Genomic DNA, 14,346 nt, shown 5'->3' on the forward strand with positions numbered 1-14,346 from the left:
TAAAGGGGGTTCATAGAGGAAAAGCCCTTGAACATCGAATTGTTGCAAATCCGCATAAAGAATGATGGATCCGAAACAATGTGCGTTAATTCCTCTATCTTATGAATGTGTGATTCGTATATCTAAACGTGATTATCTAGGGTCGCTGCATCAAGGGTATTAATCACAACTTATATGTGGTATCAGAGCCTACATGTTTTACATCACGAATCACGATTTTGATTAGTTTTCAAAACTTTTTTTATTCAGATTAAAGAAAGCGTTCAACGTTTTACTTTGTGGCATTTTCTTTTATTTTACTTCTTGCGGTTGAGGGGTTTTTTTTTTGTAAAGTACTGTGTGGCTTGTGAGGACGAAGACCGAGCGTTCAAGATTAAATTGATGAGGGTTTGGTTATTGTAAGAACAAGCACCCCCTTGAGCGGCCGAAAAAAAAGGGCACCAGATTAAAAGGCACCAGAATGTGCAGAGCCTGGACTCATGTTTTATTATTATTATTATTATTATTATTATTATTATTATTATTATTGTTGTTGTTGTTGTTGTTGTTGTTGTTGTTGTTGTTGTCGTCGTCGTCATCGTTGTCGTCATTTTCTGCATAAAGATTTGGGTGTGGTGCAGGCTATTTTCTTTCTTTCTTTGAACAAGTTTGCACAAGTCGGACCTTTACTTCTGCTATGAAGGAAAGATAAGGCTTACTCTCTTTCTCATGCGTGTTTACATATAATGCTTCCACTTTTGAACACTTAATGGTCTAAATCAAGTATAGCTACTGATCATGGGAGGTGAGGTGGATAATTCGATGATTCTTTATGCGTCTTGCGATGGGACTTTGTAAAAAAAAAAAAAAAAACTCATATGTTCGGATTGTATGGAGCATGCGCAAGTCATCCTACGCATGCTAGACTTGGGCCCGCATGTGCACGATACATGTAGGCCGACGTCACTTGACGTCACTTAAGCTCGAGTGACCCGATCCGACCCGACCTATGACTCTCTACCCGAACCGATTGACTATTGACTTGGGCTTTCCGATCGAATCGGTCGTTGACCGGTCAGATTGGTTAAGCATGACCTAGTTCGCCGGTTCGATCAAGGGGAGCGGTTGGATAGGATAAACCGGTCGGACCGGTTTTCGATACAGGCTGAAACTAAACACATGCGATGCACGTGTCGGTGCGTGGGGACCACGAGCAGAGAGAGAAAGGTGCATGTGTGATGCGTTCGAGGTACTTTAGGTATTGGTGTGCTCGTATACTTATGCTTTACCAGGTGGTATATTTATTTTACATGTTTGATGCTTTTATGGATGGAAAATACCTATGGAATTCCAAATACGTGTATTGTTTGGGGTATTTTTAGCGTATTTCTATGTATTTCTATACGGTTTTGTAAAATACAAGTGCAATCTCACATGTAAGTACCACATACAGATATGTGTAGCATAATTTATCAATTACATGTTTATGGTTTGACATGTATTGTTGATTGTATTGATGAAAATTAGCAAGGGGTGTAATTTTGCGGAGAATTGACCATTTCTAAAATTACATGCATACGGCAAATGTGAAATATAAAGTTTATATTCCGATTTCAGAAAAATTCATTTGGGTTGTGACCGCCTAAGTGGCACACTTGGTTGGGTTTAATAAATAACAGTTTATAAAGTATTGGGACGTCTCCTATTTTAATGCGTAGTAATACTCCAAAAAGAGGTAATTGCATATTGTTGCATGGAGGGTTGCATGTACAGCATATGCTTGAAAATTTGATTAGTCCAAGTATTTTCATACACCAAAAAGTGGTGATTAACAAAGATTAAAATGAATTCTCATGGCCGCTGTAATGTAGAGGGTATACAACTACATATCATGTTTTCTGCTTAAAGGTGTATATGTGATGATGTATGAACTCTCAAGATAAATTTTCATGTTATGCTAATTATAAACATTGATTATTTTTCAGTCACCTTTTTTGTGAATGGAAACTCCATAGCTATTGAGATTCTTACCAGTTTTAATTTTAAGAAGTAGAGAGAGGATTTTCTGTTTGGTATGGAACTAGCAGATGTTCATCTTGCTCTTAATGAGAATAAATCGACAGCTCTCACCGAGGCTAGTACAAATGCCCGGAAAGCACATTTTGCTACTTGAAAAAAGAGCAATAAGATTTGTTTATTATCAATGAAGCGATCTATACAAGAACATCTTAGAAGTAATTTTGCTATCGACATTATTGCTAGGCAAATGATGGAGGCCTAGGTGGAAAGGAATCGAGACTCTCCTAATGTTAAAGTTGGGACACATATGTCGGGGTTATTCAGTTTGAAATATGATAGTTATGCTGGAGTTAGGGGACATGTCCTAAGGATGGTAGATTTGCAATCAAAACTCAAGGCGCTTGATGTTAATGTCCTTGATGCTTGCATTGTGCATCTTGCACTCAGCTCTCTTCCACCTGAATTTGGTATTATCCAAACACAGTATAATACCACTAATCAGACATGGACAATCAATGACTTGATTGCAAGGGTGGTGTTAGAGAAGATGAAGCTGAAGAAATGCAGAACGTATATGGCGATGTATGCTGCTTCTAGTTCTGGTATGAAGAAAACTAAAGGGCACAAGAATCATAGTCATAAGGGAACTCATTCATCCGCTAGTTCATCTGCCAACTTGGGTGCAAAGAAACTGACCTTTAAAAATGACGACAGTTCTGGTATGGTTAGTGTCTATTTCTTCTATAAGAAGGGATGACACTTAACGAAAGACTGCGTCAAGTATAAATATTGGTTGTCTAAGCGTGAGCCTAAAAGTAATGATTCTTTGATATTAATTTGTGAATCTAATCTATCGGAAGCCCCATCTTGTTTATGGTGGTTAGATAGCGGTGCAACTAATTATGTTGCGTCTACCATATAGGGATTCATAAACGGGAAGAAGCCAAATGAGGAAGAATCAAAGCTCACCGTATGAAATAACAATAAAGCTAACGTCGAGTTCGTGGGAGATGTTATTTTAATTTTATATTCTGGTTTTAATTTGATGTTAAGGAATACATTTTATATACCTTCCTTTAGACGGAATTTAATTTTTGTATTAAGTTTGGACATGCGTGGTTACTCTTTTGAGGTTTCAAATAATGCAATTTCTATTTTTTTTAATTCAAATAAAGTTGGGTATTGCCCTATGTCCAATGAATTATACATCTTATGTTTGTCTCCCAACAAAATATACGTCACTTATACAGTTGAAAAAGTTGTTTCCAAAAGACCTCCACCTAAGGAACAATTTTAAGCATTATGACATAAACGTCTTGGTCACATCTCTAAGGAAAGAGTGGAAAGACTGAGAAAGGAAAACATTCTACCTACTCTCAAAAGTGACCTAGACGCATGCGTAAACTGCTGTAGAGGTAAGATGACTAAAATAAAGAAGAAAACTGCAGTATGTAGTTCTCATTTATTAGAGATCATCCATACAAATATAAGTGGACCCTACACAGCAACGTTGTGTAGAAATTTTTGTTTCATCACATTTATATATGATTATTCCCGATATGGTTATCTATACATGATTAAGGAAAAATCTGAATCTCTTGATAACTTTAAGATTTTTTAGACTAAAGTCGAGAAATAGCTGGGAAAATTCATAAAAATTGTCGGATCTGACCGCGGTGGTGAGTATTATGGAAGACATGGTGATGCTGGACAGCTTAAAGGGCCATTCACCAAGTACTTAGAGGATTCTGGGATTGTGGCTCGGTTTACTATGCCCAGTAGTCTTGAACGGAACGGTGTAGCCGAAAGGCGTTATCGTATATTTATGGATATGGTGAGAAGTATGATTAGCAGAACTAATTTACCTGGTTTTTTTTTGTAGGGTGAATCTTTGAAAACGGCGCTTTATATTCTAAATCGTGTTCCTACAAAAGCTGTACCACTTACTCCTTTCGAGTTATGGACTAGACGGAAACTTAGCTCGAATCACCTAAAGGTTTGGGGATACCCCGCATAAGTAAAATTGTATAATCCAACTTTGAGCAAGTTGGACTCCAAAACCACTCGATGTTATTTCGTGTCTTATCTATATCATTCAAAAAGATATTGATTTTATAATCCCAATGGAGGTACGAGAATTGTGGATTCACAAACAACGAAGTTGCTAGAGCTTAATGTAGCCGAAAAGGGTGATTGCTCGTAGACTATTCGGAATAACAATGCGGTGAGTACTTCTATGTCGTTTTCTATACCTATATAAACAATTGTGGAAGTTCCTACTGCATTGAACCTGTTGAGGCTCAAGAACCTATTACTCAAGCAGTTCCTGATGAAGTTCCTCAAGCCTCTTAGGAACAGAATGAAGTTGAAGATGCTCCTCTAAGGAGATCTATTAGACAGAGACAATCGGCTATACCACCGGACTACATAGTTTATTTAGGAGAGCATGATTATGATATTGGATATGTTGTTGATCCGGTGGCTTATATAGAAGCTATTTCTTGTCCTCAATTTGATTTATGGTTAGATGCGATGAAAGATGAGATGTTGTCTATGAAACATAATGATGTTTGGGAGCTTGTTGAATTACTTGAATGATATAAACTCATCGGTTGTAAATGTGTGTTTAAGACCAAGAAAGACTCCACAAGAAAGATTGAAAAATTTAAAGCTAAAATGGTAGCTAAGGGATTCACTCGGAGAAAAGGAATAGACTATGAGGCAACCTTTTTCTCCAATCTCTTCTAAAGACTCTTTTAGAGTGATCATGGCTTTAGTAGCTCATTTTAACATGGAGCTTCACCGGATAGATGTTAAAACTGTTTTTCTGAATGGAGACCTAGATGAACAGGTTTATATGACACAACTCGAAGGTTTTGCAACAGATGATACAGGTAATCTGATTTGTAGATTGAAAAAATCTATCTATGATTTGAAGCAAGCTTTTAGACAGTGGTACTTGAAGTTTCACAGTATTGTTACTTATTTTAGATTCATTGAGAGCAAGTTAGATCAGTATATATGCTGCAAGCTAGTGGGAGGAAATTTATTTTTATCATTCTTTATGTTAATGACATCTTGCTTGCTAGCAGTGATATTAAATTACTACATGAGATAAAAAGATATGAAGAATCTTGGTGAGGCGTCTTTTGTCCTTGGGATTGAGATCCATATGGATCGTTCTCGTCGCATATTAAGCTTATCTCATGGGGCATATATTCATCGTATTTTGAAGAGATTCAATATGCAATAAAGCAAACTAGGAATTGCTCCCGTCCGTAAATACGATAAATTAAGTCTTTCACAATGTATTCACTCGGATATTGAGAAAATACAGATGAAGAATGTACCTTATGCTGGTACACTTGGTAGTATCATGTATGTATAGATTTGTACTAGGCCATACATTACTTTTGCAACAGAACTTCTAGGCAGATATCAATCAAATCCAGGACATGATCACTGGATTGCTGCCAAGAAGGTTTTGAGGTACTTAAAAGGGCTAGAGACTATATGCTGATTTATAGATATGTTCAAAACCTGCAGCTAGTAGGGTATTCAGATTCATATTATGTTGGTTGTCAAGATGACGAGAGGTCGACAACGGGGTACATCTTTATGCTAGCAGGTGGCGCAATATCATGGAAAAGTGAGAAACAGAAAATGGTACCATCCTCTACCATGCAAGCAGAGTTTATAACATGTTTTTCAGCCACCGTTCGTGCTATTTGGCTCTGGAATCTCATTAGGAAGTTAACCGTGTTTGATTTTGTTGATAGACCCATACGGTTGTATTATGGCAATAACTCTGCAGTATTGTTCATTAATAACAACAGAGATCTCAAGGGTCTAAGGCCCCGTTTGGTTCAGCATTTGGCCAAGGGACTTTGAGAAAATGCAAATACCTTTGGGCTAAAGGCCTTTTTCAAAATGCAAGTAGTGTTTGGTAAAATGTATTTTAAAAACAAATTTAAAAAGCAACTTTGGCGAAAATGTTGTTTGGTGAAAAATGAACTTTGTAAAATATTTTTTTTTTTTGAAAAAAAAAAAGGGTGGCGACGGCGGCGGCGACCGCGACGGCGGGCGGGCGGCGGCGACCGGGCGGCGGCGGCGGTGGGCGCGGCGGCGGCGGCGGCGCGACCGGCGGCGGCGGCGACGGCGACCGGGCGGCGGCGGCGACCGGCGGCGGCGGCGGCGGCGGCGACCGGCGGCGACCGGGGCCCGGCGGCGGCGGCGACCGGCGGCGACCGGGACCGCGGCGGCCGCAACCGGGGACCGGCGAAAGGCGGCAGCGGCGGTGGCAAGCAAAGGTGAAAAAATTAAAATAATAAAAAAATTAGTTGCATTTCGCCAAAGTTCCTTAGCCCAAAGTACCTCCAGAGGTACTTTGGGCTAAGGGACTTTGGAGAGCATTTGAGATGCAATTGCATCTTCCCAAAGTGAGTCAAAAATGAACCAAACACCATTTGCATTTGGCCAAGGGACTTTAGGGCCCCAATGCTCATTTGCAATCTTGAACCAAACAGGCCCTAAGCATATGGCATATGGAGGTTAAGTTTTTTACCATAAAGGAATCGGTACAGAATGGTGATGTTGTAGTAGAGTATATTACTATAGATGCTATGATTGCCAATCCATCGGCTAAAGGTCTACGCCCTTGTATATTTGAACAACATGCTATTAGCATGGGCTTAGAAATATCGTGGGATGCCATTGTTTAGTGGGAGTTTCTAGGTTTTGCTCTAATAAAGTTTACATTTGTATTATGTTACTTTTAGTAACGATTTTGATATGTATTGACTCTTTTACATTCAATTAAGTGTTTATGTATATGTTATTGAATGCATATCTATTAAAAATCTAAAGGTATTGTGTAAACATTGAGTAATGACTGGGGTATTTATTTTTGCCCATGTACATATGTCTTGTTACACATAAAGTATAGTTAACTATAAATGTAAGATATATATGAGTTCGTTGGAACCATAAGGATGTTCTCTTGTGACATATCTCATGACACATAAAGTAAGAGAATTGTTACTAACAAAGAGGATAACATATAATGTGTTTCTATTTTTGAGATGTTATCCATTTGTCATACCACCATATCAAATACATATCAGTAAAGTTAAAAGCATTTGTAACCATGGATGGCTCTGTCTTTTGATGCAGTTAGTACTATGATTCGATGCTTAAGACTTTATGAGATCGGATTGGCTATTGGGAATTATCTCTAGAGCAATATAAAGATACACATATACGGTACAATTTCAATTAATCTAGCCCAAGTGAGAGAATGTTAAAATATATTTTGATATTCAATGTGGGCTTTATTAATTATTATTGTAAATATTAATTGATCTAATAAAGAAAGATAAAAGATTTCCTAATTCTAGTTGGATATGGGGTTGGATAGTATGGGCCAAGATAAATCTTATCTGTAATGAGAAGATAGGTTTCAATCTCTATAAATAGAGCTCTAATCCCTCCTCTAAACCCTAATGTCCACATAACATCACATAAAGGGTTGTCGGGAGTGATACGTGAGGGGCCGTCTCATTAAAGCCAGTGATAAAGGGGGTTCATAAAGGAGAAGCTCTTGAGCATCGGATTATCGCAATTCCGCATCAAGAACGATGGATCAGAAACAATATGCGTTAATTCATCTATCTTATGAATGTGTGATTGCGTTAATTCATCTATCTTATGAATGTGTGATTGCGTTAATTCATCTATCTTATGAATGTGTGATTCGTATATATAAATGTGATTATCTAGGGTCATTGCATCAAGGGTATTAATTGTAGCTTATACCTACAACCTTCACGCCCAGCGTGTATTGGCTACCCCAACTTTCGCATATTTTTCCTCCTCGACCGCATCCAGCAAGAGCTGCGGTGGGTCGACCATCTCTGCAACAGCCACCAACTAGCGCCTCCACCTGCAGCAAGGCCCCAAGCAGTCCGTGCAATGGGCAAATGACCGCACCGACTCGAACAATCCACAAGAGTCACTCGGGCTGGGATTGTCCAGTTAATGGTTGTTTTGTTGTAGATTTGGGACTGAATGACCTCTAAACTTTAAGCCTAAACGAAGAAGATGTACAGGGAAGAAGAGAAATAAAAATAAAGAAGAAAATTCTCTCTTCACGAAAAGTGCCCCTCCCATGCTTTCGGTAAAAGCATGTGCTGACCGGCTCACGAGCTTAGGTGCTTATTTAAGAGTAAGTGGCAACTTCAAGTCTTTGTTTGAAATAAAGTCTACTTTAAACTTCTTTTGAGGAAAGGTATTCACTTTGGACTTTATTTGAATTTCCCCTTTTTGCTTAATTAGAAGTGACTGCCACAAATCAAATCAAGCAAAACATGGATTCATGTTGCATTTGAACTCCATCTTCTTACAGAGATTCAACACGCATAAAAACACTTGTGGCTTTCACTAGCACGTACACACATTCACGCAAATGCATTACTTAAATATATAGTAGCTAACTTTGTCTAATCAGCAACCTGAACAGCACATAGCGCACAGCAGCTCGTCTTGCCCGGCCTTGGGGCTCAGGGCACTTCCTTGTGGGACAAACACATTAGCAGTTGCAACGATATACAGCCACTAAGCCATAAGATCATCTGGCTTCCGTTTTGGCGAGGATTTCCGGACTTTGTGTACCAACTTCGCGATTAAGCGAACAAGGTGGCACAAGATAACAAGACCGATCAATCCAAGCCATGCTATCACCGTATAGAAAAGTGGTTGATACAGAGACTCCAGTTTCCACAATGTGGTCAAAAATATGGAGCTGAAATAAGTCACCGCCGCGAAGCTAACGGCAACCCACATGGTCAGCATCGCAATCCACGTGGTGAAACGTGGCCACTTTGAAGAAAGACCGCTTATGAGAAGCAAAATGATGCTAAGCGCTGCGACGAAGCTCATCGTGTTCCATGTTATGAAGTTCTTGTATCCGGCCGAGAGGTCATCTGCCAATATGGACTCGCCCGCATTATGTGGTGTTGGACCATTGTCGTTGTCCTGCCAAAGTCCGCCAGGTGGAGTGATAGCGGCTTGGTATGACAAGGTAGCCAGCAATGTGGCTACCACCAATAGCGTCTGATGCATTCTGTCGTGCCACTTTCTCCTGCCCCTTTCGTCTTTCTCCTCCACCCCTGAAGGTGGATGGAAGGCGGTGACCGTGGGATTGGCGCAGCTCGGTCGTCCGGGTGGCTCGTGATTCTTCCAAGTTTGAGGAACAGAAACCTCAATCTCTGATGCTCTTTCCGCATTTTGACCTTGTGCTAGTAAGTCGAGTGCTGTGAAACCTCTTGAGTTCGTAATGTTCGGGTTTGCTCCTTTATTAATCAGGAAGCCTATAGTCTGCAGAGGAGTAACAACGGAATGTAGCAATTGGAGTCAGGTTTGAACTAGACAGGCTCCTGTAATATACATTTCAGGATAAACTTTGGTACCAGTGTTTTTCCAGTCCTGTAGTGTTTGTGACTATTATTTGACGCCTTCACAAGGAAACGCCATCCCTTGTTGGATCTTTTCTGCTATCTCTTCTAATCTATATAAATTAGCATGAAAATAGCTGGAGGTGCACAGTCGTAGTTTATCTCGACCACTAACTTATTTTTCCAATTATCATAACCAGTCATGATTTATAAATAGATGCCTTTTAGCTTCTGAAAATTTCGAGGACACTCAAACATCCCAAAAAGGAGAATAACGCAAATAGTTCCCTAACTTTGGCTCAACGCGGAATGTCGTCCTTGAACTTTTAAAACATTCAACATGGTCCTTGAAGTGCTCCTAAATGTTAAATTTAGTCTCATAACATTTTATTTGTTTGATTTAGTCTCCCAGTTTTCCATTAAAAAAATTCAAAATTTTCTTAATTACACTATTGCTTGGATTTTAGAGAAAAAAAAAAGAATCATTTCAATACATTTCATAAATCAACAAAAAAAAATATATGACTATCTATTTATTACTTTTTTTTAACCTTTTTGGCCTTTGTAAATATCATGATAATTTTACTTGAACCTATTTTAACTTATAATCTCTATAGTAGCAAAAGTAGAACATCATTTATAGCTGTATCGGGTCAATATTCCTGCGATGTTAACTTTCTAATTACAAATTTAACTAAATTTAAATAAGAAAACACGAAACACAAAAACTTGAATTTTAATCAATCTAAAAAAATAGTAATAAGATTTAGATTAATATAAATATGAGAAATCTCTTGATATAACTCTAACGTTTCTACTATTATAGAGATCACGAATTAAAATACAATTGAAGGGAACTATAGTGCTATTTGTAAAAATCAAAATGGTAAAAGACAGTAAAAAGATAAAGTATTTTTTATTTATGAAATTGGTTGAAATGAAAAGATATACTAGCAATTGTAATAACTTGTGAATAGTACCAAAGGACCTATTTGACTTTGTTCCAGAAAGTTGAAAGCTAGGGGTTTAATCACACATTGATGAATAGTTTAAGGGCCATATCTATTCAATAGAAAAACTAAAAAAATGGCATGGCTTATTAGCCGAAGTTTATGAATTATTTATTGTCATTTTCCAAACAGCATTTTTTTGTGGATGAGATCACTAAAGGGAGGCTTGGTTGTATGAACATACCTTAGTTTGTCTATCTGCAGCAGCCAAATGCAAAATCGTGTCGCCATATTCATCCATCGAGTTGATGAACCGATCATCGCCCAAGATATCTATCAAAAGCTTCAAAGTTTCCAGTCTGTTATGCTTCACGCATAAATGCAGGATCGTTTGGCCATTTTCGACCACATTACGGGCTGCATCAGGTCTCGTTCGAACCAAGAGCTCCAGCACATCAACATGGCCTTTCATGGCTGCCACATGAAGAGGGTTTCTCTCGTATTTGTCACGAACGAAACATATTTCGGGGCCCACTCTTAACAAGCTCGCCACTATTTTAAGGTAACCTTTTGCTGCTGCGAGATGAAGAGGCGTCAATCCCTGAGAATCTTGCTCTTTTGCCAGCTCGGCCTTCCGAGCTAGGACCTCTTCCACGAATTCCAAGTGTCCGAGCATGGCTGCGATGTGCAGAGGAGTCTCGGTGTGATTCCCAGTCATGATTCGATCAAGAAGTAGCTTATCTTTTCCTAGCTAATCAAGCAACGAAGGCGCGTTTCCTTTCACGGCGGCTTCGTAAAGCTCGGACTCCATGTTTGGATCTCTAAAAAGAGAGTTTCGGAGTCCTCACTCCTCCATTTGGGGGTATGTGTGTGTATATATTGTCACAACCGTTTCAACCTGAGCCTTGACGAAGACCGAAAATGTTGAAATTATGTCTCGAATTTGAATTCGAGTGAAATCCGATGATGTATTGTGTAGATGCTCTAGCACGTGAAAGAACAAAAAAAAAAAAAAATCGGCCCATGTGTTGGCTAGTGGATATCTGTTCACGTGAAAGAAAGAGAAAAGGGGAAAGTGCAATCTTTGACTTTGACCGAATCATATGGATATTTTGTTCACAATGGACTCCTTGAAGATAACGACAATGAAAGAAATAAAGAAGAAAAAAGAATATAAGATTTGCTTTCTTGGTTGTTGAAAAAGGTTGCGTGCAAGAGAGGAGAAAGTCCAAGATTTGGACATTGACTGTGTACATGGATTTAATAATCCTAATCCATGTTGAGTCGGCCAACGAACAGTCCTTTTTTTGGAGGTATATATATTATTCGTGAACTTGGCTATAATAAAGTCTCGAAGCGCCGTCTCGTCGTCGAGTGCTTGAGAGGGTTTATTTTTGTTGGTTTTGTCCGCAGAATTACATCCAGAAAAATCAGTGTTCGACGATTAAATCTTGTGAGTTTAAGGTTTGTCTTAATTCTTTTGTGAGATTGAGAGATTATTTCATTAGGAATTGAGAGCTAAACACTTGTGGGTTATTTGATGTAATTAGGGCTTGGGAAACACCGAGAGTATTTGAGTGATTCGAGTGTGGTCTGTAATTTTCATGTATTACTTGATCTATAGTGAAATTTGTTACTGCTCTCTCCGTAGACATAGGTCTCTACGACCGAACCACGTACATTCGGTGTCCGATTTATTTTCTTGTTCTGTCTATTTATTGTTTAATCACTTGGTTCCGTGCAATAGAAAATATATTGTCACAACCAATTCAACCTTCAGTGTAGGCTTGACCAGACTCACTCGCGAGAAAATGGCCGACAGGCGGTTCCCCACAAACCCACGGTAAAGCTCCAAGAATCATCCTAGGACAATTGCGAGACTTGAGCTATAAACTTGCAGTTAAGTGATATCTACCAATCCTTTTTCGGTCTTCGTCAAGCCTACATGTATCATAAATTAGGAGTCGGTCTTCGCGACACGGTAATCCCAACTGATTTCGAGCTTGCCAGTACTTTAAGCTCAATGTGGAGGCATCAGCCTTGCTATGCCCCCAAAATTCCTCCAAAGAGAGGTGATCTTCTCTTTCTTCAATCAGAATTTCAAAGATTGGAAGTATTGTTGACACCTAAATTTTAATTTTCTTTAAATCAGTCATATTTCATAAAATTGAGAATTAACGTTAGTTCTCGCCAAAAATAATTTTCATGCGTGACATGTTATATTTTTGTGCATTGCATTAGCATTTATTAGTGCAAGACTGAGCTTAGGTGGTTTGAATTCAAAGGGACAAGAAACTTGTTGACAATTCAAGGATATATGTGCCAAAATTCATAAGCACAAAAGTTGTGGATGAGTCCATGGTTGGATGTAGTGTTCGGCCAGTTCAATCCACATAAAAGGCGTGCTAAAAAAAATTAATTAGGTGAAGGGAGCTGCCCTTGGGCTTCAAATTTAACCCACTCACGTTTAAATTGGGGGAAAAACATGGACTAGTCATTAATCCATCCATTGAGCCCATATCATAAAAATTTGCAGCTGTCCACAACTTGCGCCAAAAGCAAAGGAATGCAAACCAAGTGAAGACTCCTCAAAGTGCAGATTTTTTTAATCCAAGGGTTTAAAAACTAGTCAAAGTCTAACTAGGACTCCCAATCTAATGGTCAACATTCAATCCTATCTCCACTAGGTTTAGAATACTTAAGCTCTCTATAAATAGAACCCTAAACCTAGGTGAACAGGGGGAGGCATCCAGAATTCATTCAGAAAAATCAGATTACACGTGAGAGGAGATAGAGCAAAAGCTTTGGCCAAAAAGCTTTCTTGAACAACCCATTGGTGCCCAGTAGAAAGAGGCTGACGTCTTTCTATCTTCAAGAGGTTCTTTTGCAGTGGATTGCAATTATCCTTCTCTTGTTCGGTGGCCGAAAGCGAGAAGACGTTCGGTCCAAAAAAATTAGTTTCAGTCCCAAGATCGGCAGATCCAAATTCGGAAAAGATAGTGTTGCGATATTAGGGCTGATCTAGCATTGTTTGCGAGCAACTCCCTCGTTGTTCGTGAGCATCCTAAGCCGGCCGCGACGAGGCGTTTCATAGTCCGAAGTCTCACACAAGTGTGAACCTCCAAGTTGTACGTGCGTCGATCCCGCGAACTCCCATCCGCGGACTGGTGGCGTCGAGTTTGAATTGGCAATACGAGCCCACGGTGTGCAGAATTTTAGCGCAACATATCAAGGTAACTCTCTCACATTTATCAACGTTGATTTGCTGCGGATTTGGGATAGAAAACACGCTGTTTGACATGCCTTAGATGCTGTATAAGTGCTGTGAAAGTGCTGTTTTTTTTTGGAATTGTCCTTTGTTTTGCATCATACGTGTCCCTAATCATGCAGAATCTCACCAAGCTTAAAGGTAAGTCTTTTGACTATTTTATTACTGATTTGGCATGAATTAATTGCTGCTTGTTTGCTGGTTTCTTTGACTAAGAAATCGAATCTTTTTGAAGAAACTCAAAGAACAATTTTCGCATATCAAAACCCTAATTTTTATCACAAATTTTGAAAATTGGATTTTAATTGGACTCATTGGACATGTTTTCAGAATAAAAAATCCTAAATCTAAATTAGGGAATTTTATTCCCTAATAGGTAACATCTATGTTAAGTTGGATAAACTTGTCCGTCGCCGTTCGGATACGACCCTCCAACTTAGTAAAGATGGGAATTTAGTTAATCTTATCTATCACCGTTTAGATCCGATTTGCTATCTTCAAAAAGCCGAATTTAGATTTAGGAATATCTTTTTTGAAAAAAATGCAAGAGGATGGGGTTTGATTCGTTTCGACTTATCCTGGATTGCTATCTTGAATTATCTCGATTGGATTGATATTCTGCAATTGATTGAGATCTTGTCGATTTAAATTTCCTAATAAACTTTAAAAAAATCCTAAA

General features: G+C 38.8%; 1 pseudogene; it reads right to left on the bottom strand.

Annotated features, from left to right (window-relative positions):
• Positions 1-8,400: 8,400 nt before the first annotated feature.
• On the bottom strand, positions 8,401-11,316 carry LOC115732458 (annotated as a pseudogene).
• Between the last annotated feature and the right edge of the window lie 3,030 nt (positions 11,317-14,346).

This window comes from Rhodamnia argentea, chromosome 4, assembly GCF_020921035.1.
Source record: "Rhodamnia argentea isolate NSW1041297 chromosome 4, ASM2092103v1, whole genome shotgun sequence".
In the NCBI taxonomy this organism is placed as follows: domain Eukaryota; kingdom Viridiplantae; phylum Streptophyta; class Magnoliopsida; order Myrtales; family Myrtaceae; genus Rhodamnia; species Rhodamnia argentea.